We start from the raw sequence: 18394 nt of genomic DNA, 5'->3' as shown, positions 1-18394 counted from the left end.
AAACTGATGCTCTGGGCTCACCAATGGGAAACCTCCAATAATACTATATATTTGGAGGATTGCTGATGTTCACGGTTATGACGAGGACAAATATCAAGGGGATGGAATTCGTGTATGACATGAGCCTTTCAGTGTGGGGGAATTGTGGAGAAAGTTTTATGTTTTCAATGTTCTGAGAGGTTAGATGGCATGGAAATTTGTGAGACTTTGAATGTCTTTAAGTGGGATAACACTGTTAGTTTAAGCATGCACTGTTTTTTTGTGGCTTCTAATTTGTGGTTCAATAACCATATCCCTCTCAGGTCTCGACTTTTAGCCAGTCTAGAATGAGGTTTTTTCATGAGCGTGATGGTAATCTTGAACTTTGCAGCAAAATAAGATGCTGGTCCAGAGCGAAGTGTATATGCAAGAACGATATTATCAGTGTACAAAAAAGTAAGATTGATTTCTTATTGGATCGCAAATGCTTTTGTGGGATAGTATTATACGGCTGAAAATGTTTCTGGTTTGCAGGGTGTTAAATATCACTGATGCAATGAAACTATTCTTGCATAGAGTGGTTAGTTGAGGTCTCAAAAATTTGTTTAGTATGTTTCTGCACACCTGATAACCCACTTGTAAGATCATGGGTTGCAGTCGTGTAACAATTGGCAATGGCAAAAAAGGTAATATGTGGAAAAAACTTGCACTTGTTTGAAACTGTACATCAAAGAGCACTGCATATATTCACAGGAACACGGGTTTTGCATTTATTCTTGATTCACGCTATAAAGGGGAAGAAGACCAGATCAGCTTACCTATAGCTGATCAATTCCAAAATTAGACTGCATCAATTTATGTGCAAATTTCTCATGGAGGAACACGTGTCTTGAACCATGTTTGAAATAGATATCTTATGGTCGCTTTTCATGACAAATCAGTCTTCAAGTGGATTTTTTCATGAAAATAAGTGCCCTAGATTGCCAAGAGGCATGGCAATCAGTGTATATAAACGTGCCAGTTCAGTGAAATTGTTCTCGGCAAATCCTATACACATCTTCGGTGAAAAGGGTGTGATATTTTTCAACCTGAGTCTTACGCTTAGATACAATTAATGGCAGTTTAATCTACGGTGGCTTTAGGGGTCAACAAAGGGTTTTCAAGAATTTAATAAACAAACAAGGTTCAAATTAAATCAATGCCCTTGAAGTTAATTGTAACCTAATTACTTGTCTGCCTGGGATGATGCCCAAAACTCTACATCCTTCAATTTCAAACGCTCCACCTTAATAAAGTGGTTGAATATTAATTTTTGGATTACATTCCATATAACAAAGCACTCCATCTTCCAGCTTTTAGGGAAGGATAAGATATACTTCAAGAAAGCACACTCCATCTTCCGGAAGGATAAGATATACTTCAAGAAAGCACTCCATCTTCACTAGCACTCCATCTTCCAGCTTTTAGGGAAGGATAAGATATACTTGAAGGATAAAGACCGTTCAGTGACAATGCTGGAAGCCATTACAATAAGATAATTAACATTTAGTGACAATGCTGGAAGCCATTACAATAAGATATTACAATAAGATATTTAACATGAGCTCATCATGTCACTTGTGAGAATTGAACGAGGGTGGATACCTGAAACATTCAAACAATTTCAAAGAGGATTAATATTATCATCATTAAAATTAATAAAATTAAGGCCCTAGAACAATGTTCACTTATCAAATATCTATTCACGCACCAATATTTAGAACATCAATGGGTTAGATAATTCAATTACACCATATTCATGTTCTTATCTGACCTATTCAAACTGCAGTCATATTAGCATGCTTTGAAACCAAGAATTTGTACCAATGTAATATTCCATTAATCATTGCTAGTTTGAACTATTTAATACTAGTTTGCTTTAAATTTTAGAGCTGGATTTATGGTAAGCAAAATTGATAAATTTCCAAGTATGAGCTGAAGGAAGGGTACACAATCTCCCTTGAATAGTTTTATTTATTTTTAATGAAAAACACATATAAATATACGTAACAAAGGAAAAAAATAATGAAGTATATGCAATAAAGAAATGCAGGGAAACACTAATCAAGTATATGCAATAAAGAAATGCATAAAAACACTAGCAAAGGCGGAAATATTTTTTTAGTTACTATTATTATTAAATATTTGGATAAAAACATTACAATTTACAATATATAAACAACTGTTTAAAAAAACTTAAAATTATAGTGACATCCATGGTCAGCTCACTAGTGCAACAGAGCCACTTAGCCATGTCAAGTCAACATCATTCCTCATCCCAAGAATAAATTTAATAAAGTTAAAAATTGTATCTCAAAACTTAGTAAATGGTCAGCTTCCTAGTACAACAGAGCCACTTAGCCATGTCAAGTGAACATCATTCCTCGTCCCAAGAATAAATTTAATAAAGTTCAAAATTGTATCTCAAAACTTAGTAAATGAGAATGCAAGGATGAAGTTCAATAATTTGAATTTTTTGTTACACTTATAATAATGATAATGTCAAAACCACCTATTGCATCCATTCACTTAAGATACATCAATGTTGGAAAAGAGAGTATGGTTTTGCAACATAATTAACTGGTAATTTTCTTTCTAGAATGCCTTTATGTATGACTGGAAAATAGACAACAAAAAATGTTAGAAGGCTAGAGGAAAAAACTCACATGAGACTTGAAACTTGTAACCTTGTATAACTTGTTAAATTCATTATTAAAGCTAGAGACCAAAACTTCATTTCCACCCATCTTGTGCAAAACTAGCGAAATAGATAATCTTCACAAATAACTAATCAAAGCCATCTAAAATAAAGATGATTAATTAAAGAAAAGAAAGACAGACTTTGCAACACATAAATGTCATCAACTAAATAATCAGATAAAAAACACTTTATTTATAAAAACTTGTGGGAATTTTGCTCATTCTTAAAATGCCAACTGCAAAATATTTATTAGAAGTATTCATATTTTTATGAATTTTATATAGGTTCAAGAAAATTTGAACTTTAATTATATTAGAAAAAAGTGGAAATCGACAAAAAAAACCATGCAAATGGGTGAAATGTAGCGTCTTTACATTATATAGAATTATTTTTTTTCCTGGAAATTATGTCATGGAAAAAAGTTAAACAATATAATTGTTATTTATAAGATGAATTACGTAACCAAACTATAAATGATAGTTTATTTACTGTTGAAACACTTACAAGGTTGAACTTGAGCTTCTAATGTATCTATACAAGATTTCAAAGGCAAACTAATGCAAACTACATATGAATTACACATACAACGCATCAACAGAAATATCATAAGAACTGTGCATATTCCTTTATTCATCTCCATGCTCAACATTTACATAAATGCATAATTGCAATTGAATTTTCAACAATCATATATGCTATTTACTTATTTAACGATGCCTAATATTACAAATTATGTTCGTATTCAAAGAACTAGTAACAAGTCATGAGGCATGGACAACTCTTATTTCAATACTAATATCCTTCCTCTATCATAAGTATGGGCAATATATAAACAGCTGTATAAAAAAATTAAACAAAATTATAGTGACATCCATGGTCAGCTTACCAGTGCAACAGAGCAACTTAGCCATGTCAAGTGAACGTCATTCCTCATCCTACAAATAAATTTAATAAAGTTCAAAATTGTATCTCAAAACTTGGTAAATGAGAATGCAAGGATGAAGTTCAATAACTTGGATTTTTTGTTACACCTATAATAATGATAATGCCAAAACCACCTATTGCATCCATCCACTTAAGACACATTGGCTTGTAGATGGTCCCAATGTTGGAAAAGAGAATGGTTTTGCAACATAACTATACAGGGAATGTTTCTTTCTAGAATGCCTTTATGCATGATTGGAAAATAGATAACAAAAAATGTTAGAAGGCTAGAGGGAAAAACTCACATGAGACTTGAAACCTGTAACCTTGTATAACTTGTTAAATTCATTATTAAAGCTAGAGACCAAAACTTCATTTCCACCCATCTTGTGCAAAAACTAGCGAAAGAGATCATCTTCACAAATAACTAATCAAAGCCATCTAGAATAAAGATGATTAATTAAAAAGAGAAGAAAGCCAAGCTTTGCAACGCATAAATGCCATCAACTAAATAATTAGATAAAAAAACACTTTATTCATAAAAACTCGTGGGAATTTACTCATTCTTAAAATGCCTACTCCAAAATATTTGGCAATATATTTATTAGAAGTATTCATATTTTTATGAATTTTATATAGTTTCAAGAAAATTTGAACTTAAATTATATTAGGAAAAAGTGGAAATTGACCAAAAAAAAACCATGCAAATAGGTGAAATGTAGCGTCCTTAAATTATATAGAATTTTTTTTCCTCAAAATTATGTCATGGAAAAAAGTTAACAATATAATTGTTATTTATAAGATGAATTGCATAGCCAAACTATAAATGATAGTTTATTTACCATTGAAACACTTACGAGGTTGAACTTAGAAGCTAGTTTATTTACCATTATTTATAAGATGAATTGCTTAACCAAACTATAAATGATAGTTTATTTACCATTGAAACACTTACGAGGTTGAACTTGAGCTTCTAATGTATCTATACAAGTTTTCAAATGCAAACTAATGCAAACTACATATGAATTACACATACAATGCATCAACAAAAATATCATAACAATTGTGCATATTCCTTTATTCATCTCCATGCTCAACATTTACATAAATGCAAAATTGCAATTGAATTTTCAACAATCGAATATGCTATTTACTCATTTAACGATGCCTAGTATTACAAATTATGTTCATATTCAAAGAACTAGTAACAAGTCATGAGGCACGAACAACTCTCATTTCAATACTAATATCCTTCCTTTATCATAAGTAGGGGCAATTATCAATATGTAGGAGCGATTGACGTTTCCTCCAATATCCATGAAAACTGCTAATTCATAGATCTACCTCAAAGTCATAAGCTTTCATATTAGATAATTCAAAATTTAACTACAAGAATATGAAATTAGACACATGTACTAATATTTTATTATTGTGATGTAGGAGGGATTCACTATGTAGGAGGGATTCATCTTCTATAGTCATAGTGATCCATTGTGGATGTTCTCCAGCTAAGTTATGATTCCACTAAGGTTAAAAATTTTTGATTTTTCAAGTGCAATAGATACTATCACAATACTTATGAAAAGTGATAATTACTTCTAATGATGTTGATCATCTTTTGGTATTTCCAGTATATAATTAAGCAATTATACTTCAGAAATTCAACCATATAAAAGCAATAGAACAACAGAGATCACAATGCACAAAGAGAGCACAAGATTTAACCTAGGAAGACCCACTAAGGGGAAAAACCCAACAACTTTTTCAATAAAGCAATTCTTCTGTTCAATAAGAGACACACCTAGACCTTCTAGGCATAAACTAGGTCAAACTGACCTTAAAAAAATCTATGAAAAACCTGGTCAAACCCTCCAAGTCAAGCCGTCCAATCTGATCCAACAACTCTACCTTCTAATCTACCTTAGGCTGAATTTCAGCTTCCTTGTTCTATCCAAAAACCCAGAATTTTGGCCCCTATACTTGCCCAAAATTTTTTTGGCCCCCACAACAGAATATGCCTAGAAAATATGAGAACTATGAGAGCGAGAGAGTCCTTCCACACATGCGAGTTTGAGAGAGAGAGAGAGAGAGAGAGAGAGAGAGAGAGAGAGAGAGAGAATGAGATGCATTTCATCATTCTTTTCGTCCTCCTTGTCCTTCTTGTCATTCACTTTCTTTCCCAAAAGATGCTTGATGAGAGATGTGAATTGCAAACTTGAGGAGGAGGTCGAGCTTCCTTTATATAGTGAACTGGCTAGGTTGAATGGTTGTGACTCTGCCTAGGTTGACTTGACTTGGAGGGAGGTCGGCTTGACAAATTTTGGAGCCAAAATTTCAAATTTTCTTCTTTTAAAAGCTCGAATGAACATGACTTAAAATAAAATTTTCTTGACTCTAGCATGAAGAACATACTTTACAATAATTAATATAAATGCATCAAGGACCAAAATATACATTATGAAGATAGACCATAGTTACAAAATTCAACAAAGATCCCTTATAAGGCATGGCATATCATTTTTTTTAATGTGGTTCATGAACCCAGAGATCGGTGATCACTATGCCCACGAAATATTTGTACTAGGCAGATCCATCCAAAGGGGTCACTTCTTGTTGACTCAACCATGGAGTTTGACCCCGAGAGTGTTGAAAGAATTGAACTCATGATCTCTCACTAGCAAAGGTGCTTTAACAATGGGGAAACAACCAATTGAGCTAACCCTTGGGGATACAAGACATGATATATCATTTACCTTCTTGAAAAATAAGGGAAAAAAGTGAGATTCATAAATTGCTTTCCAAATCCAAAATATATTATATAATTTTGGTGCTCTCTTGATAGTGTACATTGTTTTAAAAAATACAAAATAATTATTTTGGACACACAGATCCCTATCATTTTCCGCTCTTTTGAACTTATAGTACCCTTGTCTTCCTTATAGTAATTTTGGCTACTTCTCATTGTATTTCATATTTGTTTTACATACACATTCATCCACTAAGGTGCCACTTGTATGTCATATTGTTTTACATACACATTCATCCACTAGAGTGACATCACCAGATGTCCTAGAAACATAAAACCAAATTTTATGCGCCATGATGCCCATCATATATGTCCCAAATGTGTCCCATGATGTCATTCTGTCCCAACCAACCTATGTCTCATGAGGTCCAACTTATCTTATGTCCAAGATATCCCTTAGTATTTTTGGGCCTTGGTCTTGGAATCCAAAAAAAGACTTTGTATAATTGTTTACAATATAGTAGCAATTGTTTACGACACATACACTACCTACATGGCTAGCAATTCAAGCAAAATAGCCACATAATTATCCACAGTAATATGACTAAAGGCATCATGATATATTGAGAAAAAAAGTTAAGACAACAAACGTAAAGAACATATGACATGAATATCACTAACTACAACTTATTTATTGGATCTTAAATTTAGATACCAATTAAAAATTTAACATGTAAAAAAAAAACTTATCAATAGTAAATTAAGATTGAATAATTTGTAACACATACACATGTTCATCAATTAAATAAAACAAATTTTAGCATGAGTATGCTTTTTAAATGTTCTTTATATTTTTTTTTGACAGAAATGGTTATGGAGTATTTATATTCATCTTGGCCTGAATGTCGAAAATCTGATTACATTGAGGATGTCTATATCCTGTTGCATCTCATTGCTAAGAATGAGAATGCAGCTGAAGCTTGAAGACTTCTTCCTTGATAAAGAATCTATAGATTCAATTTTAGAGATTTTTCCCCACTTGAAGATACAAACAAATTTATTTAAGAGCAAGTAGTAAAACATGGCAATAATCAACTTATGGGATGGGTTCCCATGATTCTTCTTCGTCTTTCATCTTGACCCCGGTAGAGAGGAGGGCAGCCTTGTTGGCTTTAATGTCCGCCTCATTATTATGAGTTCTCAGCACATGGTAGTAATTCAACTTCTGAAAAGCGTTTTCCAAGCCCTTAATTCTGGATATCAGCCTTGCTAGTTTAAGATCCAAAGCTGGGGAGTTGGAAACCATTGCGTTTATAATGATCTAGGAGTCACCTATAACATTAGCTTCACTTATATTTAAATCTTTGAGGATCTTGAGGCCTTGAAAGAGGGCCAAAGCCTCAGCTTGAATGCTGGATGAATGTCCAAGCCCCCAAGCAAAGGAATGAATTTTTTCCCCAATTGGATTTACAACAACACCTCCTGCACCAGCTTTGCCCGGATTGCCCTTTGCTGCCCCATCAAAAAAGAGAGAGTGCCTTGAATGCGATTTGAGCTACTCTTGAAAGTCAGTTTCAGATTTCCTTATTTTCCAGTCTTTAAGAGGAGGGACGTTTCTAACTGCTGATTGAAATTGCAAGTCAAGGAATGATCCCCAAGCATTGTCCTGTTGGATGAGATTAGAATCATCTTTTATATCAGTCAAGCACTCCTTTAAATGACATTTGATCTTGATTTCTAAGGCCTTGTGATTCTGATTAGTATTTCTGAAAATTCTTCTGTTTCGTTCTAGCCATATCTGCCAACAAATAACCTTTGGGAGGACAACCCATGCAGATTTGATTATCTGATTTTTAGGAGGTGGGCCAGGATATCTGATTGCCCAATTAGAAAAAAGATCAGCAGTAGAACAAGGAAGCAAAAAGTTGGGATCCAAATTGTGAATAAAGGAGAACCAGATTTGCTTAAAGAAGTTGCATTCAAGGATTAAATGGACTGTTGTCTCTGCATTTTTGTTGCACAACGAGCAGATGGAGGGACCATAGAACCCTTTCCTCTACAATATGTCATACGTTAGGATTTTTCCATGGCAAAGAAGCCAAGCAAAGAAGTCGACTTTGGGCCATGAAGGAAAACGCCAGACACCCTGCCAAGGTGCTGGGTCAGGGGGGATGTATGGCCTCTCATTCAGCTTGGCATATCCCATGGAGATAGCGTAGCCTCTGGCATTTGGCCCCCAGCCTTTTGAATCTCTTTTCCTCATGTGCGTGGGCGCCAGGCCATGAAGGAGGTCAAGCAGCGTGGACCATTCGTTGATCAGATGAGCCGGCACCTCAATACGTTTCCAACCTTCCCAAACAGAATCGCTCCAAAGAGAAATATCCCACAACGAACACAACCCCTCTCTATCCATCCAGCATCGCAGCGCTCTAATGGAGGCTCTGTCTTCAATTGGGTCCATATTCATGATTTTATCAGTCTAGATGTTGATCTTTTTGCCATTTCCTGGGATCCAGTAGGAGTGCGCATTAATTAAAGGAGCAGCTTTAACATATAGTTTAAGGAAAGACGAGTTAGGAAAATGAATCACATTGTCTAAACAGCTAGAACGAGGACCTCTGAAATACTTTTTCCAGAGAGCCAATTGGGCCCAGCCAGGCTTGGGCGCAATGATCCTCCAGATAATCTTAGCTTCCATAGCCACATTCTGCTGACAGAGGTTTTTGAAATTCAAACCACCCTCCCACAATAGCTTGGAGATGGTTTCCCAACTGATAAGGGGAATCTTGTTTTCATTCTGTTTTCCTCCCTTCCAAAAGAACCTCCGCATGAACTCTTCCATTTTTTTTAATATGATTGTCGGAGCGAGAAGCCCAACAAATTGAAATAGAGGGAGGCTGGTGAGCACAGATTTAATTAGGACAGATTTTCCAGCAGTGTTGAGCCAGGAGTAACCCCAGGCTTGGATCCTAGTCTTGAATTTTTCAAGCTGAGGGAGCCAGTCTTTGCTTGCAGGTCTCTTATGAAAAACAGGAAGGCCCAAGTATTTGAAAGAGGTCCAAGAAGAGGAGGTTGCAAAACCCAAACATCTAGAAATAACGGAGAGCAATCTGGGTGAAGTGTTCCAGCTGAAGATGTGACATTTGTTCTTATTTACAACGCTGCCTGAGGCCTCACTGAATTCATCCAAAACTGCTTTAAATTTAGAGGCAGAGGAAAGAGAGGCAGTACCCAAAAGCAGAGTGTCATCCGCAAATAAGGCGTGATTTATGTTTTTGACCCCTCTTGCAATACACAGTCCATTAATATCTTGATCTTGCATCTTTTTGTCTAACAGGAAGCTAAGAACAAAGGCTTGGATGGCAAATGGCAGAGGGGAAAGAGGACAACCTTGCCTAAGCCCTCTCGAAGCTTTGAAAAAATCAGTGGCTCTTCCATTTACAAGAGGAGCAATCCATGGCTCCGAGATGCATGCCCGGATCCATTTAATGAAGTTTGCTCCAAACCCAAACTTGCTCATGACTTTTAAAAGAAAGCTATGATTTACTCGATCAAAGGCATTTGCTAAATCGAGTTTAATCACCATACCTTGTTCTTTTCGAAGAAGACTTGAATGAATTGCCTCTTGAACAAGGGTGAAGTTGTCCACGATCTGCCTTACTTGGATGAAGCCTCCTTGATTCTCCAGAATTATTTTGGGAAGAATGAGCTTCAGTCTATTTGCAATTACTTTGGTGGTTAACTTGTACCCAATATTGCATAAGGAAATTAGACAGAATCTGCTGAAGTTGTTGGTGCCTTTTTCCTTGGGAATGAGGGCTAAGAAAGCGGAGTTTGTGATGCCTCCTATTTTCTGAGTATTTTGAGACTTTTGAACCATTTTGAGAAGATCCTTTTCAATAATCGGCCAACAAACTTGGAGAAACCTAGCAGAGAAGCCATCCGGCCCAGGGGCCTTATTCGGATCCATATCAAAAAGGGCCCTTTTAACTTCATCTTTAGTGCATTTGGCCTCAAGGATCTCGTTCATACGAGGAGAAATTGCAGAAGGAATAATGTCTAACAGATCTGAGTATTGGTGCGGATCCTTATCTTCACTATACAAGTTTTGAAAGTGAGAAAAGGCTGCTTTCTTAATGTCTTCAAAATCCTTGTGAGTGTCTTTATCCTCCTTAATCTCAGAAATAGTGTTGAAGCATTTCCTAGCTTGGGCTTGCTTGTGGAAAAAAGCAGTGTTCCTGTCCCCTGCTTTGAGCCAGAGGTTTCGAGATTTTAATCTCCAGTATTCTTCTTCAGCTATGCAGGCCTTATGAAAGCGCTGTTGCAGATGAGCCTCTTGATCTAACAACTCCTCTGTGACTATAGCATTCTCCATATGAGTTTGATGAGAGGCAAGAGAGGCTTTAATGGCTTTTCTTTCTGTATCAAGGTTGGACAGGGTTTTGACCCATCGTTTTAGAACTCCTTTTACCCTTCTAAGCTTTTCCTCCCAGATAAAGAAAGGAGATCCTTTGACAGGCTGACTCCAACTATCCTTGACTGTTTGCATGAAGCCTGGCTCCTTGACCCAGAGGGGACTAAATCTAAAGGGAATAGGACCCAGATCAAGATGGGCTAGGAGCTCTAACTTTAAGGGCTTATGGTCTGAGATGCTGCTAGCAAGAATGTGCATTTTGGGTTCTAAACCTAGTAACAGATAGGAGCTTTGAATGAAAAATCTATCTAATCTGGCAGCAATATGACCAGGGCCCACTCTTTTGTTAGACCAAGAGAACTTACCAGAAGAAGGTTTAATATCCAGCAAGTCCTAGTCCTGCATAAGATCCTCCGCCCATTCCCTTGCCGGATCTCGGACTGCGTTGCCTCCCCTTTTTTCAGACGAGTGAAGAGTGAGATTGAGGTCTCCAACAATAATTACATTTTCCAGGTTTATCAAGTCTGCTTGGTGCCTTATAGAATCCCAACAATCCTTTTTTTCCCCGACATTGACTGGAGAGTATACATTGAAAAGGCAAAAGATTTCCTTCGTGTCCAGATTCAGCATTTTCAATGACAACCAGTGAGTATTACTAGCCTCAAAGGTGACTGCAAATTTGCTGGCGTTCCATAGAGTGCCAATCCCTCCCGAGGTGCCCCGGGCAGAGATTGCTCTTGCTTCACTTTTAAACCAAAATTTCTTGCTTGCTTGCAGGAAGACTATGTCTTCTAGCTTAGTCTCCTGGACGAGAAATATATCTAGAGTTTCTGATTTTATTAAACTTCTCTTAAATGTTCTTTATATTACTATTAATGTTTTCAACACATTACAAAATTTCAATGCATTAGAGGGATAACACATTCCTTCAATTATACACTACAATTAACCTTTATCAAAATGCACATGCATTATACGATATCAACACCATGTTTCCTCTCTCATAATTCCTTCACCATGGATATAATTATACTCTCTTGTTTGAACAAAAAGTTTACAATTTATGCGACAAATTACATGATATAACGATAACATTATTAGCTATAACACGATAACCATTTGATGAAACACACCAACCATTTGCTCAAGTGAATGGAAATGTAACATTCCTTTTATTAATTGTGGACAATACCTACAATTTTGTCAATATCTTTGGCAAAGGTTGATATGCCAGAGTTGATTTTGATTTCACCCCTACATTGATGTCAACGTTATCTTCTTATTGTTGATAGTGGATATAATAATGAGTTTAATTTATAATTTAACATTCTAGATATATCCTTGATTATTATTCATAATTAAGATTATTATTTAATAATTATTTTCATCATTATTTAAAAATAATTTTCATCATTACTTAAAAATAATTTTTATTGCTTCGAGATATTCAAAATACAAAATGGAAAATGTATGATTCACTAACATATATTATGTTGGATTTAAATCAATTAATGTTCAAGTAATATATTACATATAATAATCTAAAAAAATTCAGTCAATTAGATTTATTTTGGGTGGTTGGGAAGAATGATTGTTATCCTCTTCATATAGGTCCAAAATTTTTAAGCAACATGTTTAGTGTTTTCATACATGATCTTAAAGGAGGAAAGATAAATCTTAAACCATAAGAGAAAACGATAATTATTCAAAAAGAAAAATAAATAATTAATAAAAGAGAAATACAAAAGATATATAAAAAGATAAAAATATAAATGAACAAAACAAAAGTATAATAATAATAATAGCCCATGGGGTGTAGAACAGACAGTGATGGGGTGTACTGTTAAGTCGCTCTATGATGTGAAGGTCGAAATTCCGTGGGCAAAAATCCAACCATGTTAAGTACTGGTGTAGTGCAGGCCAGGGGCTATCCTTGGGTGATTTTGATGACTTAGATGCCCCTAGGTTGTGGTTTTTCAAGCCACAAGTGAAGCCTAATGTAATCTTTGGGGAACTCAGACATCTTAACAAATAGTAATAATAATAATAATAATAATAGAGTAATGATATTATTAATTAGCATAATAATAATAATAATAATGATGATATTATTAATAATTCTTATATGAATAATAAAACTTAAAAACAATACTAAAATTATTAAAGTAAAAATAAAACTAAAATATATATATATATATATATATATATTAAAGAAACAAAAGAAAATAAGGGAAGAACTATTGAAGTTTGTAGCTTGGGCAAGTGCTTTTGTACCTGCTGAAAATCTTCTAGCCATGTGTCTTGACTAGGAGGACCTTGTTTTGACACTTTAGGAGCTTGCATGTGACATGCAGAATGTGAAAGTGAGTTGCATGCATGCAAATGTGTTGCAAGTTATATGCATGAGATGTGAATGTAAAGCAAGCTAAATTTATGACTTATACTTGAGTTAAAGTAACAAAAGTTAAAAATAGGAAAGTTAATTACAGTTAAGTCACTTATCTTCAATTAATTTAATGAGCTAATTTTGGTTACCAATGTTAGCTTAGGAAAGTTATAAATTGAGCCTAAGTGTTGAACCTAAGACACTACAATAACACAAGATTGAGAGCGACATCTCACTAAGCGTGTGTTAGGCTCGAGAGAGCATAGAGGGTATGGAAATTCATATCTGCGAGAGAGCAGATTTGTTGAATCAGATCCAAAGTTTTGTAATATGTATTTTTTCAATTGTTCTATTATCCCAGAATGGGAGCCCAAGTAAGTTCCAATTTTAATTAATGAAAAAATGATTTGATTGGGCATAAATCTATTTATTGTTATGCTGCTTCCCTTGAATTTTGTGTTAAACAACTTAGTTGTGTATTTGTTCAATTATTAATCACTGGGAACTAAACATTGGGTGCTAGGTTATGGTAATTCTAACATGGTATAGGAGTGCCAACTCTGGATCGATCTCAGAATTGTAGGTGTTGGTATTGGATTGTCGGAGCCATGATTGGTTGGGATCGTATGAACCAAAATTTATTTTTAACAGGTGGTAAAAGTTTTTTAATCCGAGCATGAAATTTTCTTTTTAAGAAAGAAAAAATACGTAAAAAGTGGACTAGGCAGTGGGGTTGTGGCTGTGGCCGACAAGCCTATGCTCATAAGCTGTCGAGGTTCCAGTCGTCGGGTAGTATCTAGGCCGACTACACAGCCAACCAAAGAGTCACATGACAATAGAAGGCTAGTTGACAAAAGAAACTGGCCGTGGGAAAATCCTCAAAAAGGATCGATAGGAGCAGGAGGGGATTGAAACAATGGGCTAAGGAGACAACGGTAATGATAGTCGAGCTGCTAGACACCATAGCCAGTGTCGCCAAGAGTTACATTTAACCAGTTGAATAGCTTCAGGTAAATTCTAAGCTAGGGTGGTAGTCATAAGCCAACAACCAGTCGGTGACCATGTGATGAGCTGCCACTACAATAGCCATAAAATCGTGTGGCGAAGCCGAGCATGGATGAGAGCAGGAATGGGCAGGCACAACCTTGGGCGAAACAAGGAAATGAGAAAAAATATGCGTGATAGACACTGTCACTGTAGGAGAACCATAGGAGAACACGCTGGGGACGAGAATAGGAAAACAGATTGGACCAAGAATACGGGCGGCAGATCAACCATAACAGCCACTTGCAACCCACGCAGATAAGTTGACAACCTAGGTGGCCAGTCGATGCAGGAAGAAGTCACAAGACGTTTAGCGGCCAATCCACAATTTCCAATAAACCCATAACCAACACGAAAGGAGAGAAAATCAGGTATAGGTTCGACATTGTTGTGGAGGAAAAACCGACTGATAAGAAGCATACCATAGTCAGGGCAGAGAGAAAGGCATAACGACCAACTGGCATGAAAAATACTGCCAGCGGAAAGGCAAGAGAGAATCCATAGGCTATCAAGGCTAAGTACACTGGTGCTCGAGGAGACCGGTTGTGAGGTAGGATATGCAGATAGTGTGAGGATGCGCACAGGTGTTGAAATTTGAGGCTGTCAAGTAGTGTAGGCAGACGTCGCAGGATTAGGTCGCAATTATATAGGCGTGCAACAATGATCGAGATATGGAAAGGATGTAGTGCAAGTGATTGGTTCGTTATGCAGGGTGTGGTGTCAATGGATCTCAGGGAGCATCAGTGCAGGCACTGTTGGTAGGTTGGCAGATGCACAAAGTGCGTGAGCTGAAGCCCATAGAGACCGACACTGGACATGGCAGATCCTAGAGATGGAACGGGAGAAGGTCGGGGAACTGATATCAGGTGTTGAAGATAGATGGCACGAAAATTAGAAGCGTTGACTAGTCACAAAGGCATTGTGATCAACAATTTTGAGCAAACACAACAGGTTTGCAATGCACTCAGGAGGAATATGAGGCAAGCTGTAGTGTAGGAGACAATCGACACAGTAACAACCCATCCTAGGAAGCCATTGTAGTAGCAAATTTCAGTAATGTCATGCCAGAAGGATACCCAACTGAAAGGAGGTTGGAGTCAGTAGGGCTGCATGTGGTAGCTATTGGGATTGTGTTATGGCTAGTGGGCAATGGAGAATTCATGGACATGACGAGGATGAGGTCAATGTTCTGCAACATTTCAGAGACATACAAAAACCGCCATGTGATTTGTGGATTTAGCACCACACATGCAATAAAGGGGGTTGGATGTGTTAAATTCCAGTGAGAGTTAGGGGGATTTCTGGAGGTGACAGGGATGTTATTGTTGGAAACAACATTAATAATGAGAAAGGGGGTGAATACGTATTAAAGCTAATTTTAATTTTAATTCCAATTTATATTTTCATTTAATCTTGGCAATCATTCATGTGAGCAATGACCAACATATTATGTAGACAACAAATTAAATGAATACATGAACATACACAACAACCCTATGAGAAACATATATATGAACACAGATTTAAAATGGAAACCCAAAAGGGAAAAAACACCAATCTTTGTTTATTATCATGCAAAGTTTAAGCCACTACTGAGATTACATATGTTTGATGAGAACCCATTCACAGGGAGAACCAAATTCCTTAGATTGTTTACTATCACCCACTAGTAGGAAGCACTAACTCCCTCTTCTGCAAACACTTTATTAGCTTACCAGAAGCAATAACTTCATGGATTTATGCAAGCATCCACTTATAGGAGTCACCAACCCCCAAGCTATCGTTCATACATACACTTACATAAAATCCCCAACTTCCTATTTTGTAGGCCCCAATCTACAGTCCATAAGGAATTTACACCTCTCTATTTTGGCACCCACTTGGCATGATTTCAGTTTTGCATTCATTAAATTTTTTCCCTCTATTCTCATCCCTCTATACCAACATTCACAACTCTCTGTTCTCGACCCTCTATACTAGCATTCATAACTCTATGTTCTCGACCGTCAACACCCTTTCTCTCATGCATTCGAATCTCATACACTTCAACAACCTTACTCATATGCATTCATCCCTTATACTATCTACACCAACATAAGCTCTAAACCTTCATACTCCTAAGGCACTCTCGACTTTTCTCAACAACACACACTTACACAAAACACTCTCTCTCAATTTCGTTGCATTCCCCCAAATTGCACTACTACAATCCTATGTTTTTTTCTCCTCTGTAACACAAGGACTAATGCTGGGAATTCCGTCATTTACACAAAGTTCATGGTCCTTTGGCATGGTTCATTATGCTTGGGATAGAGCTATTGTTCTATCACACAACTCTAGCATGGCTTACTTGGCTCTAACATCATGATTTTGCAGCTTAGTCCTCCCTTAAAAGGACCAATAGCGTGTGCTTCATTTACTCCACCATAGGAACATGGATGGTCTTCAATGTTTTTCTATAATACTCATAGGAGGAGAAAGAACTGCAACATGACATCAAAATTCTTAAATTCTCAAATTTTAGGCTTCTGTGATTCATCTTGTTTTTTAAATTGTTTTCTGGATTAATCACATAATCACTCTTTTTGGTCGACGTTTTGAACCAACTACTGTGGTTCTTAAATTCTTTGGTATGGCACCCTTTGTCTATAAGTGATCTGCTGTAAAAAACACCGTGCTTAGGTTGGATCACCCATGCTTTGGACAAAGCTCCATTAAATTTTGTTGTATGACTCTCCATACTCAAGACAAAGCTCCATTAACATCTCTGCAGATCATGGTCCTTGTTGCCTTGTTTCCATGTTCTTGTTAATCGTCATTAACTCCATCTCTTCCAAATTCAAACTACAAGTCTTCCATGTTTAAACTTTGTCGAGCTCTTAAGCCTTCATCCTTTTATTGCACATAACTAGGTGCCTGACCTTTGAACGAAGAACATAGGTGCTTAACTATCAATCCTGCTCCAGGATCCTACACTTTTAATACTTTGGCATCTTATGCCCAAGGGGCTAGAACCAGGAGCTAACTGAAAAAAGGTTAAGTTGGTGAGTTGGAGGTCATGCGAAATTCTGCCTTTGAAACCTGCTGCCGGACCAACTGCCGAATAACCAGATGATGTCATACTTATAACTTGTTGAAATCATTGACACCACATGGACACCTTCAAGTGGTGCAACATCTTATCCTTCCTAGCCAATCACCATCAACCATCTGTATGTTTGCACCAAGTCTGACACATGTAAGAAGTTAGGGGGGGTCAAGCGATTGTATTTCTTTATACTCCTGCAATAGGCCAAACTAACAGAGGTCCTGACTAGGTCGACGACCTGCCAAGGCAAATTCCTAACTAGTTCGAGGGTTGGGATGCTTCTCTTTGTTTTTCATTGAAAGCCAAAAATATTTAAAACGAGAAAATGCTGCCGAATAGAACCCCTGGTGTGATCTTTGAGGTCATTACCACATTATCATGCATACGTCATGCCTGCATCAAGTTGAAGTAATCCATGCCTAGGTGGTGCCACATGTCACTTGAATTTGGCCCACTTGGCTACATGAAAATTCCAAATCTGCATGCCACGTGTCACATGCAGTTTAGCCCCCTGTTGGCTTGCGGTCTCACATTTACGATCACATGTCGTAGTCACTATTTGCGGTCACAATGGGGAAAATCATTGGAGAAAACCACTTGTGGTTTTATGGATCCCCCATCGTGGTTTCAAAATGCGGGGGGGGGGGGGGGGGGGGTCCGCATTTCACTAGAGCCATCGATCTCACAATCAATGGGTTGGGAAAATTAGCCCAACACAACCCCCCCCTCCCCTCCACTTTTTAACACGTGGTAGGGCATGGGCCCTCGCATTTTGTCCGATAGATTGGTGGGGACGCGTGGCATTTGATTCACCCACAAACTAGGGTGTGATTTAAACCTCATCCACTCTCCAATTTTGGCCATGACTGCCAACTATTGGAGCCTTTGACAAAGTAGCACTGGGTTTGAAGGGTGCCATATAGCCACCAATTTTGGCCCTGCAAATTTGACTGGTAATAACTTTTGATCCAGGATAGATTTTTTAGAGTGTTGCATATCATTGGAAAGGTATTTATGAGAAATATCCAACTGTGCTACTTCCAAGAACATTTGAGCTAATATGTTGAGGCATA

This window comes from Pinus tabuliformis, chromosome 4_1 (genome assembly GCF_031772625.1).
Source record: "Pinus tabuliformis cultivar Carrire ecotype Pingquan chromosome 4_1, CPIR1, whole genome shotgun sequence".
Lineage (NCBI taxonomy): Eukaryota > Viridiplantae > Streptophyta > Pinopsida > Pinales > Pinaceae > Pinus > Pinus tabuliformis.
The sequence above is the reverse complement of the archived record's forward strand: the minus strand, read 5'-3'. Positions refer to the sequence as shown.